Genomic DNA, 19,855 nt, shown 5'->3' on the forward strand with positions numbered 1-19,855 from the left:
ACATCCCAAACATAGCAACCTCTGGTTGCTTTCCCTGGCAGAAGTGATCCAGCTGGTGCTTGGTTCTCTGAACATCATTTGGGAGTCTTCTTTCCCATTGAGTGCATTTACTGCTTGTTTATTCTGCTGAACATCAAGTTTGGAGAATGGTTTTGCTACTGCAAACAGTAGAGATCAAATGACGATGCTGAAGTGCTCAACAGGGGAAGAAAACAGGTATTGACACTGGATGTAAAGACTGCAGAGTAACCTGGTAGGAGGTCCACTCTGTAAGAACCATATCTAAATTAGTAACAAACCCCCATACTGCTGATGGTATCTATCTGGATGCAAAATGGAATCCGTTTCTGCAGAGGCAGTGGGGCAGCCAGGAGGGAGCTGTCAGCCAGGTGGAGACCTCCACCAGTCTTTGCAGGCGTCTGGGAAATTGGACCTCAGCCTGTTGATGTGAAGGTGTATATTAATAATTGATATTGAAAATCCTTCATGATAAGTGGCAGGTGATGGAAAGCCTGCATATGTATTCTATGAAGCATGGGAACCCCAAAAGCTCAAGTTTAGCACCCATTACTTATTGTTTTAGCTTTACATAGTTATTTTTCTTGCCTAAATGGTGCAGTCTTGTGCTTAGCATTGTGTGATAGACCTAATTTCTTTCTGTGGCCTGCCCACCTTGGAGGCAAGGTCACAGTCTGCTGATCTAGCAAGCCCTGATTTTTCTTTTTCCTACCCACGGTCACATGGGTACATATATGTGTCATGCCCTCAATTTTGATAATCAGTCTGATTAAAGAAATAGTTTTCTCAGAGAGAAAGAGGAAGCTATAGGAAGGTTCTGCTCTTTTCAGCCTTGTTAGCGCAGGAGCAGAACAAACTACAACCTGCAAAGCACTGCAGGCTGACGTCCTGATGATGCAGATTCCTCAGCGCATGAAAATCAAGAATGGCTGATAGCACAATGCAAGCAAAACTACCAGTTTCTAAATAAGTGTCTTCCTCTGGGCTGCAGTGGAAGGAACATCTGCCTGCCAGGAGGATCCTTGACATGAAAACAAGCTCTGAGGGGTATTTCTTTGTATGGAGGTAATGTCTCCACTCATGTCATTGATATTCAAGTGTTGTGGGTCCAATTCTGTTTTCATTTCATGCAAAAAAAGTATCTTGTTGAAAGAATAAAAAACAAGTGGTTGTGTGTAGGAGGCCAAAGCACCACTGTGTGAATCTTCAGGGCTCAGCAAGAGTCAATACATAACAGCTGAGCTTCTGTGCCAGAAACTTTTCTGTATTTCCCTGCCTCATTGACATATGTTGGTCATGCATTATGCCTGCCTCTAGTTTATTATGCAATAAGTAAGTGCAATGCTAAATATAAAGATTTAAATGGTGTTTAGATTTTACAAAAAGTCCATAGCAGCCCCTGTTCATCACACTTAAAGAGCGAGGAAGCCTTGCCAAAGAGATGCCTTATGGGTGATTTCACCAGGGCATCCTTGTGCACAGCCAGGCAATACCAAAAAAGGTATTCCTGTATGGGTTTTCCAAATGTATTTATTTTACCCAGTATTGGTTCCTGCATGAAACCTTTATACCCTGAGCTGTGATATGATCATGCTTGAATTGTTCTGATACACAACATAGAAGATAAGAGTTGCACTGCAGGATGGGCAGGGCATCATGCATCTTCCAACAAAGATGTGGTAAGAAATCATGTGAGATGATAGTACATTTTCATCTCAGATTCAGCCCAAATCTGCCACAAGATCAGAACTTCTGGTCAGGTAAAACAGCTTCTGCAACTTAAAAAAAAATAAAAATAGAAGTGTGTGTATATTTATACACACACATGTAACTTGGCAGATTTATTTAGGCCAATGTTTTGGAGCGTGCTCTCTTCTCTCTATATTATTTCATGGAGTGGTGCCCACTGCAGGAATCTGTGGCCATCACTGAATTAGAGCTTACATGTAAATAATGTAAGCATCAGGGTGGCATTATTAAATAAAATAACAATTAAACTATCCTGATGAGGAGGTCCAATCCACAGGCTGAAGAAGAGTCAGGTCATGCTACAGCCTTGTGCCCATTTCCAGATGGATCCTTCCCTTCTTCCTGGGGCTGACCTCCCAGGACATCGCCATGGTTAAATCCTCAGGCAAAAAAGTCGTCCCTGGGTGGGTCCTCACTGTGGCAGTGAGGGAGTGCAAAATTCCCAGCTGTGATGCACACTGGCCCTATGAAACCTATAGCTAGTCCCCATCCATGCCAGCAGACCCACAGAAATGATGCTGAATGTCAGCACTGTAGAAGCAGGTAGTAGAAAGAAACATTCATCCACTTCTTGCCATGTGACAAAATGTTAACGCAACCCATATGCCCATACGTGAAAAAGAACCAGTATCTTATGCAAACCAGATACCCTCAACAGGGAACAGCCTTGGCACTTCCACCTTGGTTTACGTTTTTTAAGAGGTGCGTAAGGTTAATGAAGAAATCCCTGTAACGGCCCTTGGAAGTAGGGGCAGCTGGGCTGAATCCTTCCTCTTCCTCCAGCTGTCCAAGCGCCTGTGGCAGGGCAGGTGGGATTAGAGGCAGGACTTTATGGTTGAGAAAGAGGATGTCACAAATGGATGGCAGCTCACCAAAGGGAAAAGGGTTTCCTGGGCTGGTACACGCGGCTGGCAGCTGTTCTGCCAGAGGAGGCCGGTGAATATGTAAGGAAGCCACTGGAGATGTCAGGACCCCCTGGGACCTCAAAAGTTTTGAGCAGAGCTCAAGCTGAACAGGTTTATCCTGTGTTGCATTTGCTTTTCCCTGGGTTTTCAAAAAGGATCCCTGCAAAAATGCCGTTTCTTGAGCATGGAACAGTGGCTAATAAATGAAAAAAGTACTGGAATTCCACTTTCCACTTGCTTAACTTCAGCATCTTCCCACGCATGCTTCCAGAAAAGCACATTAATATAGTGGTTAAACCAAAAGATGCTACTACAACTGTCTCACTATCCAATATTGGATACGAGGACATACCTGCTTTAGCACACCAGCCATAAAATACTGGCTTAATCTCCCTGGGTTGATGATTGCCTTGGTTATTTTAGTCTTGACAGGTTTATAGCCATTTGAGTGATGGAGACCAAACGGGCCCTGATGTAAAATAGAAGGAATCCTGCACAAATGAGCATGTTTACCTCATTTACAATTTAGCTCATTAACTAGGTTAAAACCCTGGCTCACTGCCGCTGTGAAAAGGCAAACCAAAAAGTCAGCTGGAGGTGCCCCCATCTCCATTTACAAACCCAGGCATGGAGATAACATGTGTGCCAGGGACACCAGGAATCTCTGCTGTCAGTAAGGATTTCAGTATTTCTAGTGAGATTTGGTATTTGGGGTTGGACTCTGCTCAGAGGGGTGCAGAAAGAGCCCCAGAGACACCAGCACAAGCTTCAACATGGGAAACCCTCTGTAACTGAAATCCAGCCTTTTTAACACATTTGTTAGCAACCTGGTGCTCTGTTTTGCAGAATGGTAAAGCTGAGGGACAATGGTGGAGAACTGGAGATTCACTAACTGGTTGCAAATTGATGCACAAAGGGAAAATAGCTCAAATGCCATGTATGAGATGGCGGGCTCTAGCTGATGATGAGCACTGCAGAATGAGATCTCAATGTGTTGATGGATGGCCCCCTGAAAAGCACCAGTCCATTGCTCAGGAGCATCGAAAAAGCCAAAAGACCACAGGGAATTACCAGGAAAGGAAAAGAACACACATGCTAAAGCACAAATCCACCATGCTCCTATGTTTTGGATGCTGGGTGTAGTTTTAGTGTTCCCATCTCTAAAGGGATACAACAGAGCTGGGAAATCTTCGGGGAGGGTGAAATATCTGTAATGGCTTCTGTAGGAGGGACTATATCAGCTAGATCTGTCTGGCTGTATATAACCTCTCCAGCTATAAAAAATTAGAGTGCACTAAATAGTCAGATGGCACTAACTTCAGCTGGAGGCAGATTTAGGTTGGGCAAGAGGAGGGTGTTGTTCTCGGGACGTGTGTTTCCTCTGCAGGGTCCCCTGGTGGATGGTTCTGGGGATGTGAGGAGGTTTTGTGAGTTTAAAAAGGTGATGAAGAGGTTCATAAATGAGGAGTTTGTTCAATGGTACTGCTCACTTCCAAAATGACCTATTCCGTAAAATCCCTGAGCAGCAAAGTACCAGAAACCGTGAGAGCACCCAGGGGAAATTTCCGTGCATGCTTTTCTTATTTTTAAGCCCTTCCCCAGGTTTTTGGCCAGAGTTTCAGACGGGATCCTGGGCTTAGTGGATTTGCACCAATAGAACCATTTTCGTGTTCTTCTGACACAGGAAATCAAAGAGAGGTACCCTTGTGAAGAGGATGTAATGAGCAAGCCATCATGCATCAGTGATTTCTGCTTTACATCATGATTCAAGCTAAGCATTTAATGATGAAGCCCGGAATTCAGAGATTGAAGGATGGAAAAATAAAAAGCACAAACGTGTGAAAAAGCGTTCTCTTTCAATAAACTTGTGTTGTTAGGTTTCTGAGTAAAAGAGCTACAGGATATCTCACAATCATTCAATCATTCATGAACTGAATCTGTAAGCAATATTGACAAGATAAAAGCCACTTGCACCAAAATGCTGAATAAGCAAAGAAACCTGTGCAATTTGCAGTGCGTTCATGGCTTATTTTGCCAGCAGAAAAGGGTCTCAGACTTCTGGGTGATTCACTTACTGCTATTTGGCTCCACTTCAGAGGTGAAGGTTTCGGAATTACTCACAACCCCATGCTAACGAATCGGAAGCCATGTAACGTTACTGAAGTATCTTGCAGTTTTGCCTCCTTTGAACCTCCAAGAGGTACTGAGCAGGTGACTTGACTTAAAAATGAGACCTCACTACTATTTTCTTTCCCAGCTTGATGCAAGTTTTATTCCAATTTTAAGCAAGCCCTTGTTTTAGACATACTGGGTTGCTCATGGCTGACACTAATGAAGGCTCAACAAAACAATCTCAGTACTTCACTGTAAAGAGACAAGTGGGTTCATCATTGATGATACAGTCATTACCCAAGCATCAGAAAGATTTTTCCATAGTATCAGAGCCTCTCTTTTCTAAGACAACTCACACAAGGAAGGAAAAGTCTTTGGTGCACAGTGTTTGGGGCATGGGGCATGGTCTGGCAGAGGTGGGACAACATAGAGTGAGAAAGCTCAGCTTCTAAAAAGCACAGTCCTCTTTTTACTCATAGATGCTTTTTTCCCTACCCCAACTTCTTCCCCAAGAAAGAGAAGTAGTAAATGAGAAGGACATGTATTTGTTGGTGGGAAATGGGAAAAAGCGATAGTCCTATTATGGAGGAACTGGACTATCCAGTGCCCAGGTGTGAATGCTTGTATGTAGAAACTGCACAGAACAAACCCAACTTTATCGTAGCTGGTCAAACCCGGGAGCATTAGAAACACCTGCCTAAGAGCTCTCACACTCAGAGGAATATAGGAGTGTCTCCTTAGCTCTGCAAGGCTAGGAATCCTTGAACAAGAGAGCTAAGACCTAGTCTCCGCTGTACCAGAGCAGCCAAAGCTCAGCATTGTAACTTCATTGACAAGGTACAGTTTCAGTGGGGTAAAATAGCTGAAAACCACTGAGTTTAAGTTGCTGTAATTGAAAAGAATTTTTTTCCTTACTGTGTGTTTAGTTTGTCTTTTCCCTACGTACCTATCTAGGGATGACTTATACAATCTTGAAATGCCTAGAGCCATTCTAAGTAGTCCTAGTTTTGTGTGATCTTCAACATGTCCAACACAAGCTCAATGCACATTCACATTGGAGTTGCATTTACATATGTGTAATCATGATGCCTGTGCTGAAACTAGAATCTGACACGAAAGAACAAAAGAAAAAATCAAAACATACCCAACAAAGCTTTCCTCAAGCCATGTATCCAACCCACGTGCAACAGGAAAGTTTGGAAGCCAGACAAAATTATTTGTTGTTCTGCTAGATGCAGTTATTTTTAAAGCCCACAAATGTATTCCTTTTCCTTCCATGGGTCTGTCATTAAAAAGCTACAATGCACCCCACACAGACATATTTCTAAAGGTGTCAAGCTTTGTCCACCAGCAGAAGCAGAAGGGGTCACAGGAGATACTATAGTGGGGATCCTGTTGCAATAAATGCCTCAGACTTGCAGGGTTGGGAGCTGTAGTAAAAAATACTCAGTGGCATCTCATTTGATGTATATGGATTTACAAAACGACTATGACTATGAAGACACCCAAGGCTTCCCTGCCAAGCCCAATTCTGCTTTCTGGGCTGCAGGCCAAGCCTCAAGGTGTATTGCATGAATGTACCGGCCTGATGCTTCTCTCCTGGGGTGGAGAGGCATGGTGACAGCAAAGCAGGCACATCCAGGTTTCCTCTAACTGACTTGTACTTCACCAGCAGTGAACGTGAGGCTTAAGGGTGGGTTGAACAAATCTCCTGCCTGCCCTGCACTTACTGTCTCTGGGCTACCATAGGTCGTAACACGGATACTACTGCTGCTCTTAATGTTATCTTCATGGATGGTGCCTCCTGGCCAGATCCAGCCAAAACTCTCTAAGGCAGTGAAAGGCTCATCTTTTCTACAGGTTGCTCCTCCCGGAGGAAGAGCGCTTCTTGCAAGAATTCATGGGTTTCTCTAAGAGCCCTGGCTTTGCCCAATGTAGGACTCCTGGTGACAGCATCCCTAGCCTCTGTATTTCTGCTGGGAGTAGGCTTTTCAACTACATGGTCACCTTTGTTTGCTCCATGGAGCCTCCTTGGCCAAATAAATATTTTTATTAATACTCATCAGCAAAAATATAAACAGATACTGAGTTATATCCACAGGCTCAGTTCTGATTATTTGACCTCTAGTTTCTATTGACAACAGCAAAGTAAACAATTTCTGTAGCGACTCAATGCTGTTTTCAGCCAGGAATAAACAAGAACATGAGATGAACACAGTGAGGTATAAGTTATTAAACCAGAGACCTAAAGCCATTGAAACCAAAATGCTGCTCTTTGCTCAGCTTGCAGGCGTGTTTTAAACCACGACAGTTTGTTCAACATGTTTAACATGGACAATTTGTTTAACAGTGGTATAGATTTGAGCTAAGGCGTCTTCCCCCCTGGCCATTTTCATGTCAGGTTTTCAGATGAGCCCTGGAGTCAGCAGCAACTTTTAGGAGTGTAAATTGGCACTGAAGTTTCCGGGAAGCCTGTGAATGCATTTTGTATGTACTTGCATAGCTGGGTATCTTCATCTGAAAACTTGGCCAGCTCTCAGCAGCTCTTTATGTTTCTGAGGCTGTCACATACAAACAATTAAGGCAAGGTAACACTGGTAGATGCACTGAGGACACATTCTAGCAATAGAGGGCCTCTCCAACACTGAAAAGTAGAAGGTGAAATGAGAGCTTTGCAAATAGCTTCATTCTGGAGGATCCCCATTGGGTTTTGGTGCCTCTTACGCCATTTCAATTTCACAGAGGGGCTCAGCTGGGATCTAGGAGTGGGTCCTTGGACTCCCATCTAAACTGGCTGTGTTTGCTCTGCCTTTCTGCAACCCACCAAACCCTCCCGCCAAGACCAGCTCAGAGTGGTTTGGTCACAGTAGCTGAATGATTATTTTAATGCAGATCTGCGCAACAAGCAAAGTCCCAGAGACGGATGTCCTTGCCAGATCAAAGTGAGTCTAAGAATGCCTTGTTAGGAGGGACAAATCAGGGTGTGCTCATACCTGTAAAGTATTCCTCCAAACTAGAAAGTGTTTGGTGTGACTTAAGGTTAACTCTTGACCTGATCAAGTATGTGGAACTGTTGGAACAAGAGGAGGGCCACGAGGATGATCAGGGGACTGGAGCACCTCCCGTATGAAGACAGGCTGAGAAAGTTGGGGCTGTTCAGCCTGGAGAAGAGAAGGCTGCATGGAGACCTCATAGCAGCCTTCCAGTATCTGAAGGGGGCCTATAGGGATGCTGGGGAGGGACTCTTCATTAGGGACTGAAGTGACAGGACAAGGGGTAATGGGTTAAAACTTAAACAGGGGAAGTTTAGATTGGATATAGGGAAGAAGTTCTTTACCTTGAGGGTGGTGAGGCACTGGAATGGGTTGCCCAAGGAAGTTGTGAATGCTCCATCCCTGGTGGTGTCCAAGGCCAGGTTGGACAGAGCCTTGGGCAACATGGTTTAGTGTGAGGTGTCCCTGCCCATGGCAGGGAGATTGGAACTGGATGAACTTAAGGTCCTTTCCAACCCTAAATATTCTATGATTTTATATTTAAAATTTAAATCTTAAAAATAAACCAGAAAACCCCCAGGTCTGTATTCCTGAGAAACTGACATCTGCTATACTTCATAAACTTGCCTAAGCTGCACAGGTAAGTTTGCAAGATGACAACCCGAGTACCTGGTGTCTGCACAAGAGCAGCAACTGTATCTGCAAGATAAAGACAGTGCCCACTGCAAAACCAGCTTTCAGCTTGTATGAGAAATCTTATAGGGGAGAGAGCTGTTTCTGGAGGTTGCACTGAATAAACCCTGGCTCTAAGTTCAGATCCTTCAGCAGATAACTGCAAAATAACAGTTAAAACACCAAGCAAGCCAACATCCTTGTGCTGGCCAGATGTGGTGGTCCACTTTTTGATCTCAGGCAGCACTTCCCAGTTTACAGTTTGAGTCTGGGCTGTGGGACTTGTTTAATTTTCTGCCATCCCAAGGCAGCAATGTTTGCAATACTTCACAGCTTTCTTACAATAAACAGCCACTTCTAATGCTGGAATAAGAAAAAAGGTTTGTAGGAGGTGAAGTATGGAAGCTCAGAGCTCATCTGCCAACACCAGCCATGGAGAACCCAGTCCCTATGAACCCTCATCCTCTAGACTAAGTGGTCCAAAAAGGAGGCATACTGGTAACAAACAGAAGTTGGATGAATCAGAAGCAAGTTAAATCCTTGCTCCAGCCTCAGCATAGCCTCTTCAAAAATCATCTTGTCCAGCTGGCATTACATAGATCTCCTGGTAAGGAGATCTACAATGCACAATGGTGCAAGCTCTTCTTGATGGTCACCTCTTGTAGGACCCACCCCTCCCTTGGCTGAAATGAAGGATGCTCTAGCATCTGATGCACCATCTGCCTAGGGTTTGCCCCAAATATAGTCAGATGCCCTGTGATCTCTGTGAGCTCTTTGAAAAAAGATGCTCTTGTTTCGGTTGAGTCAAAGCCATTGATTTCCACTTGTGGCACTGGAAAAGCAATCCCCCTCCACTTGTGGCACTGGAAAAGCAATCCCCCTCTGCTCTTTTTCTTGTTGAGATTAAATAATCAATATTGTTTTTTAAAGGGTCACTGTTATGGCTAATTCATTGCCCCAGTGCACATGCATCTCTTTCTGAGTTGATGATCCCTTGAGTTTAATTGATGCATACTTTTTAAAGCTGCCTTTTCAGGCTGCAAGATACTACTTCTGACATGCAAACCAGTGTTTTGGTCCAACATAAGCCCTGCATTAAGATGGAAGCATTTGCCGAAGTTTCTTTGGTAGTGAGAAAGGAAAACCCCAAAAAACCCCAACAGAGGAAAGAACAGAAAGATATCCCCAAAAATGACCCAACAAAATTACTCAACTGCTCCAGGGGCAGGTCACAGCATGGGGTGCAAGTCACAGGGCAGGATGCCCTGGCCTGCGTTTCTGTCTTCAGAGCAAGTAGAGACAGTGATCATGCATTTTGTTTTCAGGGTGTTATTTAGGACTGATCAGAAATATTCCAGTGGAAGCTTTTCCTATGGAAAAAAATTAAAATTGCAATCTGATGAGCTTCAGACAATTTTCAGTGAAGATCTCGACAGACTTTGTGCTGAAGCAACGGGTGGCTTCCCAGGCAGCCTGGCAGGTGGGTTTCCATCAAACACCCCCAAATCTCCTCTACCCCCTGGGATCCCAAAATGTTAGAGGAATCACACTCCCCAGTTTTGGAGCAAAACCAAGGGAATCAAAGATCAGAGGGGCTGGGGAAAGAGTCTTCATGGTTTGTTGAAGATGTGTTTTCTTCCAGATGCTGCAGTCACATTCAGCCACACTGGATGCAGAGCAGCAGTCAGTGCTTCTGGTTGGTTTTGCATTTTGATATAGAGGTTTCTCAGGAATAAATTTCAGGAGACCTGTTTATCTGTCCTGCTCTCTTTCCTATCACACCAACCTGTCTTGTCAAGCTCCTGAGACTATTCCTTGATTTTTGTGCTCAACCAGTAACTAAAATCATAGAATCATAGAATCATAGAGTAATTAGGGCTGGAAAGGACCTCAAGATCATCTAGTTTCAATCCCCCTGCCATGGGCAGGGACACCTCACACTACCATCCTACACAAGGCTTCATCCAACCTGGCCTTGAACACTGCGAGAGATGGAGCACTCACAACCTCCCTGGGCAACCCATTCCAGGGCCTCACCACCCTAACAGGAAAGAATTTCCTCCTTATATCCAATCTAAACTTCCCCTGGTTAAGCTTTAACCTGTTACCCCTTGTCCTGTCACTACAGTCCCTGACGAAGAGTCCCTCCCCAGCATCCCTATAGGCCCCCTTCAGATACTGGAAGGCTGCTATGAGGTCCCCACGCAGCCTTCTCTTCTCCAAGCTGAAAAGCCCCAGCTTCCTCAGCCTGTCTTCATACGGGAGTTGCTCCAGTCCCCTGATCATCCACATGGCCCTCCTCTGGACTTGTTCCAACAGTTCCATGTCCTTTTTATGTTGAGGACACCAGAACTGCACACAATACTGCAGGTGAGGTCTCACAAGAGCAGAGTAGAGGGGCAGGATCACTTCTTTCGACCTGCTGGTCACGCTCCTTTTGATGCAGCCCAGGATACGGTTGGCTTTCTGGGCTGCAAGCGCACACTGAAGCTGGCTCATGTTCATTTTCTCATTGACCAGCACCCCCAATTCCTTCTCCGCAGGGCTGCACTGAATCTCTTCTCTGCCCAACCTGTAGCTGTGCCTGGGATTGCTCTGACCCAGGTGTAGAACCTTGTACTTGTCATGGTTGAACTTCATATGGCTGGCATCAGCCCACCTCACAAGCGTGTCAAGGTCCCTCTGGATGGCATCCCTTCCCTCCAGCATATCAACCGGACCACACAGCTTGGTGTCACTGGCAAACTTGCTGAGGGCACACTCAATCCCACTGTCCATGTCAGCAACAAAGATGTTAAACAAGACCGATCCCTGAGGGACACCACTTGTTACTGGTCTCCAGCTGGACATGGAGCCATTGACCACAACTCTTCGTGTGCGGCCATCCAGCCAGTTCTTTATCCACTGAGTGGTCCACCTATCAAATTGATGTCTCTCCAATTTAGAGACAAGGATGTCATGCGGGACAGTGTTGAACGCTTTGCACAGTTCTTCCTTTCCCACATGCTAGTGTAAAATAGTTTATAAAGTGAAATATCTCTAGACCTATGCAAGAACAATGACCCTGGGCTCTTCTAAGTAGGTCTACAGTATGCTTTTCCACAGGATAGTGAGAAAGAGAGATCTTTTCACGGCTGGGCAGAACTCTCCATGGGTCTCTAGTTCTCCTAAAGCTGTACAAGGAGGCTTGAAATTCAGGAGAGGTTGGTGTTAGCTGCAACGTCCCTAAGCCAGGCTCATCTCTCCAAGCCCATCTCTAAACGTGCGCTGAAGGATTTGCTGCATTTCCCAAAGCCCTTAGCAGGGAGTTGAATGATTCACAAGTTTGAGAATGTTGCTAGATAATGTCTCCAGAGAGCAGCCACCGTAATCAAAACCACCTGACATCTGTTTTGGGTGAGATTGGCATGTCCTAGGCATTTGCACCAGAAACATGGGAGGGGCATTTTAAGGAAGAGGGGGGAATGTAGGGCAGTCATGCCTCTGTAAAGCAATAAATGAGAAAAGCCAGTTTGTTGTGGTGGAAGACCACAGCTGCTTGTAGTTATTAATGTCTTTCATTTTCAGCACAGAAAGGGTATAACCTGTGGTGCCTCTGCCATGGGCAACTCCAAGAAGGAGAGCTTCCCAAACCAAGAGAAGCAGCCTTTGTCATGACTCAAAAATGGGAAGGGCAGAGGCAAAAGTCAGTGATGTGCGGCTGAGGCTTGCCTGGCATTTCAGGGAACGGCTTGGGTGGGTTTTAATTTGTTTTCAGTTTGTTTGGGTAATGCTACCTCTTTCACTGGGCTTTCCTCCTTTCCATGTTGGGAACCTTTCTGCTCCCACTCCCACCCAACTTGTCTTTCCTTAAAACACAACTTCCCATGCAGAGTAGGGAAGTAAAACTCTGGATTCTGTTGCTTTATAACCAGTTAGGAGAACGTTAATTGCTCACAACTAGTCCAAAGAAACCTCAAATACCAAAGAACCTGCAATAAAAGCGAATGTTTTTGAAGACTGTGCAAAACACCCTGGTTTTAGTATAATGACTGCTATTAGCCAAGAATAATATGCATGTATCAGTCTCATGTTCTTAAATCTGAACTGCAGATGACTAATTAAGTAGACAATTCAATGCCTGATAGAGTTGAAGGGTTACGGTAGCTCCATGCTCCGCACTGACCTTTCAGTAGTTGCAAACTGGCTGGCTCTCCCATCCCTCCCCCACAGGCTGGGACAGCTGTAAACATCCCTGTAATAATGAGACAATTGTAATATCCTATTTATTTTCCATTAAGAACCAGTCCAGCGCAGGCTTAGGTAGCCCCAGGGGCTGGGCAAGCAAAGTCTTTCTGTGCCCTCCTGCCACGACCTGGCTGAGGCTTGCCCTTAAACCCATGAGAGCACCAGGGACCGCTGCACGCAGAGAAATGCCTCTGGTGCTCTTGCTCTGCCCCTCCAAGCAAGTCCAGCTCCAGCATCTCCAGGACCCCTTCTGTGAGATTAAAATAGCAAGCCTATTCCCTCTCTGCCTCTCACCAGCTCTTCCCATCCCTGATTTTCCCCCGGGTGCAGGAGCAGAGGGTGGGGAGGAGAGCAGGAAGTTGCTGACGCGTGTGGTTGGATTTCAGTTTGAACACTGTCCAGAAAGGAGCACCAAATATTAGTAAACAGATCAGGAAACATCTCTGTGTTTGGCGATAACTCTGCTTTTCCAAGGCAGCAATCTCCAGTAGTTTTTCCGCTAGAGAAAAAGACCTGCTTGGTCACTTTACTTAAGCTGGAGCAGCTCAGATCCTAGACCCCCTTCAGACCCTGACCTTCAAACTCAGGTCTCTCCCCTTGGGGGCACTTGCTCCAGCTCCTGACTTTGCGCATGGAGCCTGCACAGCAGAGGGTGCATGCTCTTGTGAATACCCAGGGGATTACAGAACCCTGCTGCCATGTCCAGTATCTTTGTAATGATCCAGGCTGAAATGGAAAGGATCAAGATGGTTGGCCTATTTTGCTTTTCAAAAGAAGATTACAAAGCAGTTTATTTGCCATGTGTTAGACAGGGAATTATTGCATACCAATGGGCTCTTTAGAGCAATGAATAAAAGCCTACCAAGTCCCAGTGGTTCAAGCTGCAGACAGTCCCATTTGAAAAAAGACCCAGGAGTGAATCAAGCACTGAAGCAGGTAACTGAATGAAGTCCTAGTTTTGCCATTTATCAGCTAGTGGATTTGAGATCAGAGAGCAGTGAAGTCATATGCTTCATAGGTAGAGCACGCCATCAGCTCAGAGAAGCACATAGGATTGGGAACTACAAGAGAGATAAGACAGCAAGCAACATTGTCTTCCAAGGAATTAGTTTGCTAAAATAAACCTCTAACCTTGTCTAAAGCCAAAGCAAAAGCCATGGATCTTCCAGTGGAAGGAGGACATGGCTGGAGGATGTGGGTGGCATTTCTGCAAGCTACTTGACACTGAAGGAGTGACTGGCTCTTTTTGAAGAACTACCCTGACACTACTGAGGTTACTGGAGGGCTTTCTATTATCCCAGCTATTGAAGATGCACCCTTCTTTTTCACTTTTACCCAGCAGTGCAACTACAGTGAAAAACCTTTTGATTAAACCTGCAGATAGATCCCACCCAAGGGGACAAGGCACATTGTCTTGTGAAGGTTCATGTGTCAACTAGTGTATGAGCTGAGCTACTTCAGGTGAGAAGAATCATCCCAAACAAACATATCTCCCTGGTGATGCTAAAGATGTTCACATAAGGTCCTCCCTGAAACCCCATCAGTGAACACACCATGTGTGTGGGTCATCTCTCTGTTGAGTCAACCCACTGGCTGTGATGTTATTATTAATAGCAATTAGTCCACTACTATTACTACCACTAGCAGTAGCAGCAGCAGCAACAACAACAACAACAATAATAATATAATAATGCACTGCATTTAGTATTAACACTTTTGTGGTTGTTGCACATATGCCTTCTGAGAGACCTCTGGGCTGGAGCAGGGGATTCCGTTTCATCCACTGATGGACAACATGAAGAGTATAATGCACCCAGCTTCCAAAAGGAAAGCCTCAGCTCTGCACATACCATCAGCCAAGATGTCTGGAGGAAGGATTTTCGATCTGGCACCCATGGTACAGTTATGTTGAAAGATTTTTGCTGCACAGTCTTCCCTCCATGCCTGTATGCACTGTCTACATGAATTGCCCTGCAGAAGCAAGCAAGAGGGATCTGATTGCTTTTTCTGGTGTATTTTCAAATGGTCTTACACCACACTGCCAGACTGGGGGGTGTTTTATTTCTCCAGAAGGAAAGGAAGAGAGTTACTGCATATATGTACAAGCCAAAAAATGCCACACCAATTGGTGAGAGAAGTTGCACCATCTGTGCCATGCACCCCTTCCTATGACACCATGACACCCTCTGTGTGCCACTCCTCTGGCTTTTCCACCAGGTATACAAGATCAGCAGTGGTTTTAAATGAGGCCACCAATGCTGTCTACAATAGTTAACAAATTACATGATCATTTGGGAACTAGGACCTCTACTGAGATGCCATCACATCTTCTGCTTTTGCCATTTCAGTCTCCTTCCTACACTTTTGTCCTACCTTGTCCGGTTTATACAGATAAGGCACTTTGGGCACAGAGAACTGCTGTTATTAAAGAAATTAAAGGGGAGCCCACCTCTCCTCCATCACCTCTGGGTCTGGTCTGGCCATCCTGTGCATGGCTGTGGGTACTGAGTTTGTAGGGGTTAAACCCTGCCAGCACCCACTGGGGTAGGACATGTGCCATGGGTCAGAGTGTCATAAGCAGACCTCCAAACCACAGCCTGAGTACAGGGGAGTCAAAGCAATGGATGCAATTAGCAGCCCAGCACCTCAGCAATGAGTAAGGGTGGATTAATTTTTGGAGTAGTCTCATCCTTAGAGGCAGTTTTGGGGAGGTTGGAGACCGGTAACGAGTGATGTCCCTCAGGGACCGGTGTTGGGACCGGTCTTGCTTAACATCCTCATCGCTGACATGGACAGTGGGATTGAGTGCGCCCTCAGCAAGTTTGCCGACGACACCAAGCTGTGTGGTCCGGTTGATACACTGGAGGGAAGGGATGCCATCCAGAGGGACCTTGACACGCTTGTGAGGTGGGCTGATGCCAACCATATGAAGTTCAACCATGACAAGTGCAAGGTCCAACACCTGGGTCAGAGCAATCCCAGGGACAGCTACAGACTGGGCAGAGAAGAGATTCAGAGCAGCCCTGCGGAGAAGGACTTGGGGGTGCTGGTCAATGAGAAAATGAACATGAGCCAGCTTCAGTGTGTGCTCGCAGCCCAGAAAGCCAACCGTATCCTGGGCTGCATCAAAAGGAGTGTGACCAGCAGGTCGAAGGAGGTGATCCTGCCCCTCTACTCTGCTCTTGTGAGACCTCACCTGCAGTATTGTGTGCAGTTCTGGTGTCCTCAACATAAAAAGGACATGGAACTGCTGGAACAAGTCCAGAGGAGGGCCACAAGGATGATCAGGGGACTGGAGCACCTCCCATATGAAGACAGGCTGAGGAAGCTGGGGCTTTTCAGCCTGGAGAAGAGAAGGCTGCATGGGGACCTCATAGCAGCCTTCCAGTATCTGAAGGGGGCCTATAGGGATGCTGGGGAGGGACTCTTTGTCAGGGACTGTAGTGACAGGACAAGGGGCAATGGGTTAAAACTTAACCAGGGGAAGTTTAGATTGGATATAAGGAGGAAATTCTTTCCTGTTAGGGTGGTGAGGCCCTGGAATGGGTTGCCCAGGGAGGTTGTGAGTGCTCCATCCCTGGGAGTGTTCAAGGCCAGGTTGGATGAAGCCTTGTGTGGGATGGTTTAGTGTGAGGTGTCCCTGCCCATGGCAGGGGGATTGGAACTAGATGATCTTGAGGTCCTTTCCAACCCTAACTTCTATGATTCTACGATTCTTCTAGGTTATTTTCATTGCACCACTCGCTCTCTGCAAAAGGTTTCATCTTGTGACCCTGGGACTAAAAGTGAGATTAGGAACAATTCACATGCACTGAGATTAGACCCCAGATTTCCCTTCTGTGTTTCTCTGTAATGCAGTGGAATGCCTACGTGCATTTCTAGTTCCACTTGTCCTCATTCTTCTGTCAGCAATCAGAGATGTTACTGTAGGGAGGTGAAAATTCCCTCTCTTGCACCCCGTCCTGGGCATCCTTTATCTCCAGCAGTGCAGTGTTAGGAAAACACGCAGGTTTGGTGTCCCAAGGGAAGCCTGCAGGACCGTCTTTGCCATAAATCATCTATAATCAGTCAGGAGCACATGTTTTGGTTTGGAAACACCAACCGAAAGCATCCCTAGGAAATTCCTCATGCAGCCTTCCAGTGCAGCTGGGAAATTAATGCACAGATTCAAGGGGCTTTGCTGGTAATGGGCTGCAGATTAGTCATGCACTCACCTTCTGCAGGGCTCATCTTCAGCTCTCATTCCCCCAGTGAAGGGCTGAGCATGCCCATGTGTTTTAACAAGGTTTGCAAATAGATTCTAGCCATCTAGCCTGCATGTCAGGCTTACATGCAGCAAACAAAAACTATGCTGAGGCATAGGATGGAGCCTGAATCTTTTGCTGGCAATGGCCAACTGGGAATAAGAGTTACTTTTTTACAGCAGATGTGTAGCTCAAAGTTCACCATAAGTGCACTCACATTGAGAGCACAGCATGTATTGTTCTGCAAGAAGGCTAAGCTCAACCCTTCAAAAGACTATGGAACAACTAATTTCATTATTTGAAGAATAAAGTAAGTACGTGAGAGAGAGTGACAAAATTAACCCTCTGTTTGCTCTGTGGAAGCAGGGATGCAACACATGCATGCAGAAAATCTGTCAGACGGTCTCCTATCCCTGTTTTTCTCACTAGTTTAGGGATTGAATATCATATTCCTTCAAAAATGACTAGCTGGACCAAGGCCAGATGGAGCACCCCCACATGAAGTTCCTCTGTGTATACACTGCCTCAGTGAATAAAGCTTGGGATTTTCATCTGCAGTTATGACCTCCAGGGAAAATCAAAAGCAGCAAATCATGTTGGTTTTTTCCTCAAAATTAACCACACAGAAATAGATTGTTCTCTTACTGACCAAATGAAAAAATACCTGCAGGCAAGAAAGGCTAAAGAAAACAAGTCCCATGGAAAAACTTTACCTGGGTATTTTTAGGTAGATTTGAGCAAAGAAAAGTACTTTCCTACAATTGTCTGCAAACCCACTTCAACTGGTGGATCTTTGCCTATACTATTTATTTGTTCAGAGGAGGAGGTGAATACACTCCCTCACTGCAACGTTGATTTTAGCCTGGTGCGGTTCTCTCTCGTGCAGCATGACCAGATTCTGCCCAAAAGCTGACCCTAGCTCTTATAATTTGTAATAACTGCCATAACAAACCACTTGTATCTGCTTTTCCTGCAGCCATGCTCCAGCAACACACTGGGGAAGTTTAGATTGGATATAAGGAAGAAGTTCGCAACACACTGGGGAAGTTTAGATTGGATATAAGGAGGAAATTCTTTCCTGTTAGCGTGGTGAGACACTGGAATCGGTTGCCCAGGGAGGTTGTGAGTGCTCCATCCCTGGCGGTGTTCAAGGCCAGGTTGGATGAAGCCTTGGGTGACATGGTTTAGTGTGAGGTGTCCCTGCCCATGGCAGGGGGGTTGGAACTAGATGATCTTGAGGTCCTTTCTAACCCTAACTATTCTATGATTCTATGATTCTATGATAGGGAGGTGCAGCTCCTGGTGTTTTCCTGGGGCACACATCCACCTTCTCAGGCTTGGCAGGACAAGGCCCATCTGGTTCACCTTGCTCTCTAGCCACAGGAATGCAATGCCAGCAGCAACAAGGACCAGCCACATCCCCTCCTGTACACAGCCATGCACCACTTGGCCATGTGGCTGGTACATGAATTATTCCTGAAATTCTCCCTGCACGACCAAATTCCTCTCTCTGGAGCCAAGCTGCTCACTGTCCTACCTGCAGGTTTAGCGCGAACGGAAAAGCTCAGGAACACTTCACACCTAAAGAAAGATCCATCCCAGATCAGAAGGTTAATAATGGGTGGTTGTCAAAGACCAGCTGTAACATGTGTCTGCAAGGATGCATGCATGTGGAGGGGTTTGGCAGAAAACTGTCCAGATTTCTCAGTGAACAAGAGAAGGGAGTACAGGGGGGTTGGAACTAGATGATCTTGAGGTCCTTTCCAACCCTAACTATTCTATGATTCTGATTATCTACTAGAGCTCTCCTTTATCCTCACAAATGCACCCCATGCAGTGATTCCCCACCAAGGGAGAGGTAAGCCCCACCCCCAATATCTTCTCCGCTGGGTGAAGTCAACTCAGGTGGCCAGGAAGCTGAGCAGGCCAGTCCCAGGGACACCCGGCTCGCACAGGGAAAGGCTGTTTCCTTGAGGCCCACCAGGGTTTCCTGCGCTGCAGTTTGTGCCAATGCACAACTGTGCCCTCTCATGGGCTCCTTTTCTGCCCCGTGAGGAGCTACCCTGCACCTGCGAGGGAGCATCCCTGGTCCTGGTGCAACTCTGGGTGGTGCAGAGAGAGGAGGCGGGCAGTCCCCTTGAGGTGTTGCTACTGATGCAGAAAAGACCTGGGGTGTTGGCTGCAGTGGTGTCACTCTGCCAGGACAGTATCAGGTTGGTCTGCCTCACATTAGGATGGTGAATACTCGAGGAGGGTGTCAGTGAATGGCATCTGTGTCCACTGCTGTAGTGGGGACACATGGGAAGCAGAGGACATGGTCCTTGGGGGTGGGAGCTGACTTGTAACCACCCTTTGTAGCCTCTTCATGAGCATCTGCCATGCAAAAGCAGTCAGCTCCCCCTTGCACAGCAGCAAAGAAGCAGATGGGTCCCTTTCATCTGCTGTTTTGCTTCCAGTTTCCAGTGCTTGGTCCTGAAGATACAAATATGACAAGCTCTTTTACCTGGCAAAACAGCCAGGAATCATCTCTAGCCACATTTGGGGCAGAAACCCCAGCTTTCTCCATAAGCCAGAGTTGTGTCCTGCTCCAAAACCCCTTGGCAAGTCCTTTGGCAAGGGCCAGGGTACTGGCTTAAACACTGGACTGTGATAAGTTAAGGGCTTTACTTATACTTGCTCCAATGCCACTGTGTTTGCGGCTCACATTCCCAATCTGGATTTCAAAACTGTGTTTGAAATGAGAGTGGGATTTGCACTGTGCAGGTGTGCTGAGGGAGGCAGCAAATCCAAAATGACCAGGGTGTGCAGGGTGCTGACAGTCCAGGATCTGGACCAGAATTGCCCCGGCATCTCCCTGTGAAGAGCAGTAATTATGCACAGCCAATGACTATGTCTGTAACACATTTGTGAGCAGCTTGAGAACAAAAATCTCTGT

This window comes from Lathamus discolor, chromosome 3 (genome assembly GCF_037157495.1).
Source record: "Lathamus discolor isolate bLatDis1 chromosome 3, bLatDis1.hap1, whole genome shotgun sequence".
Classification (NCBI taxonomy): Eukaryota; Metazoa; Chordata; class Aves; order Psittaciformes; family Psittacidae; genus Lathamus; species Lathamus discolor.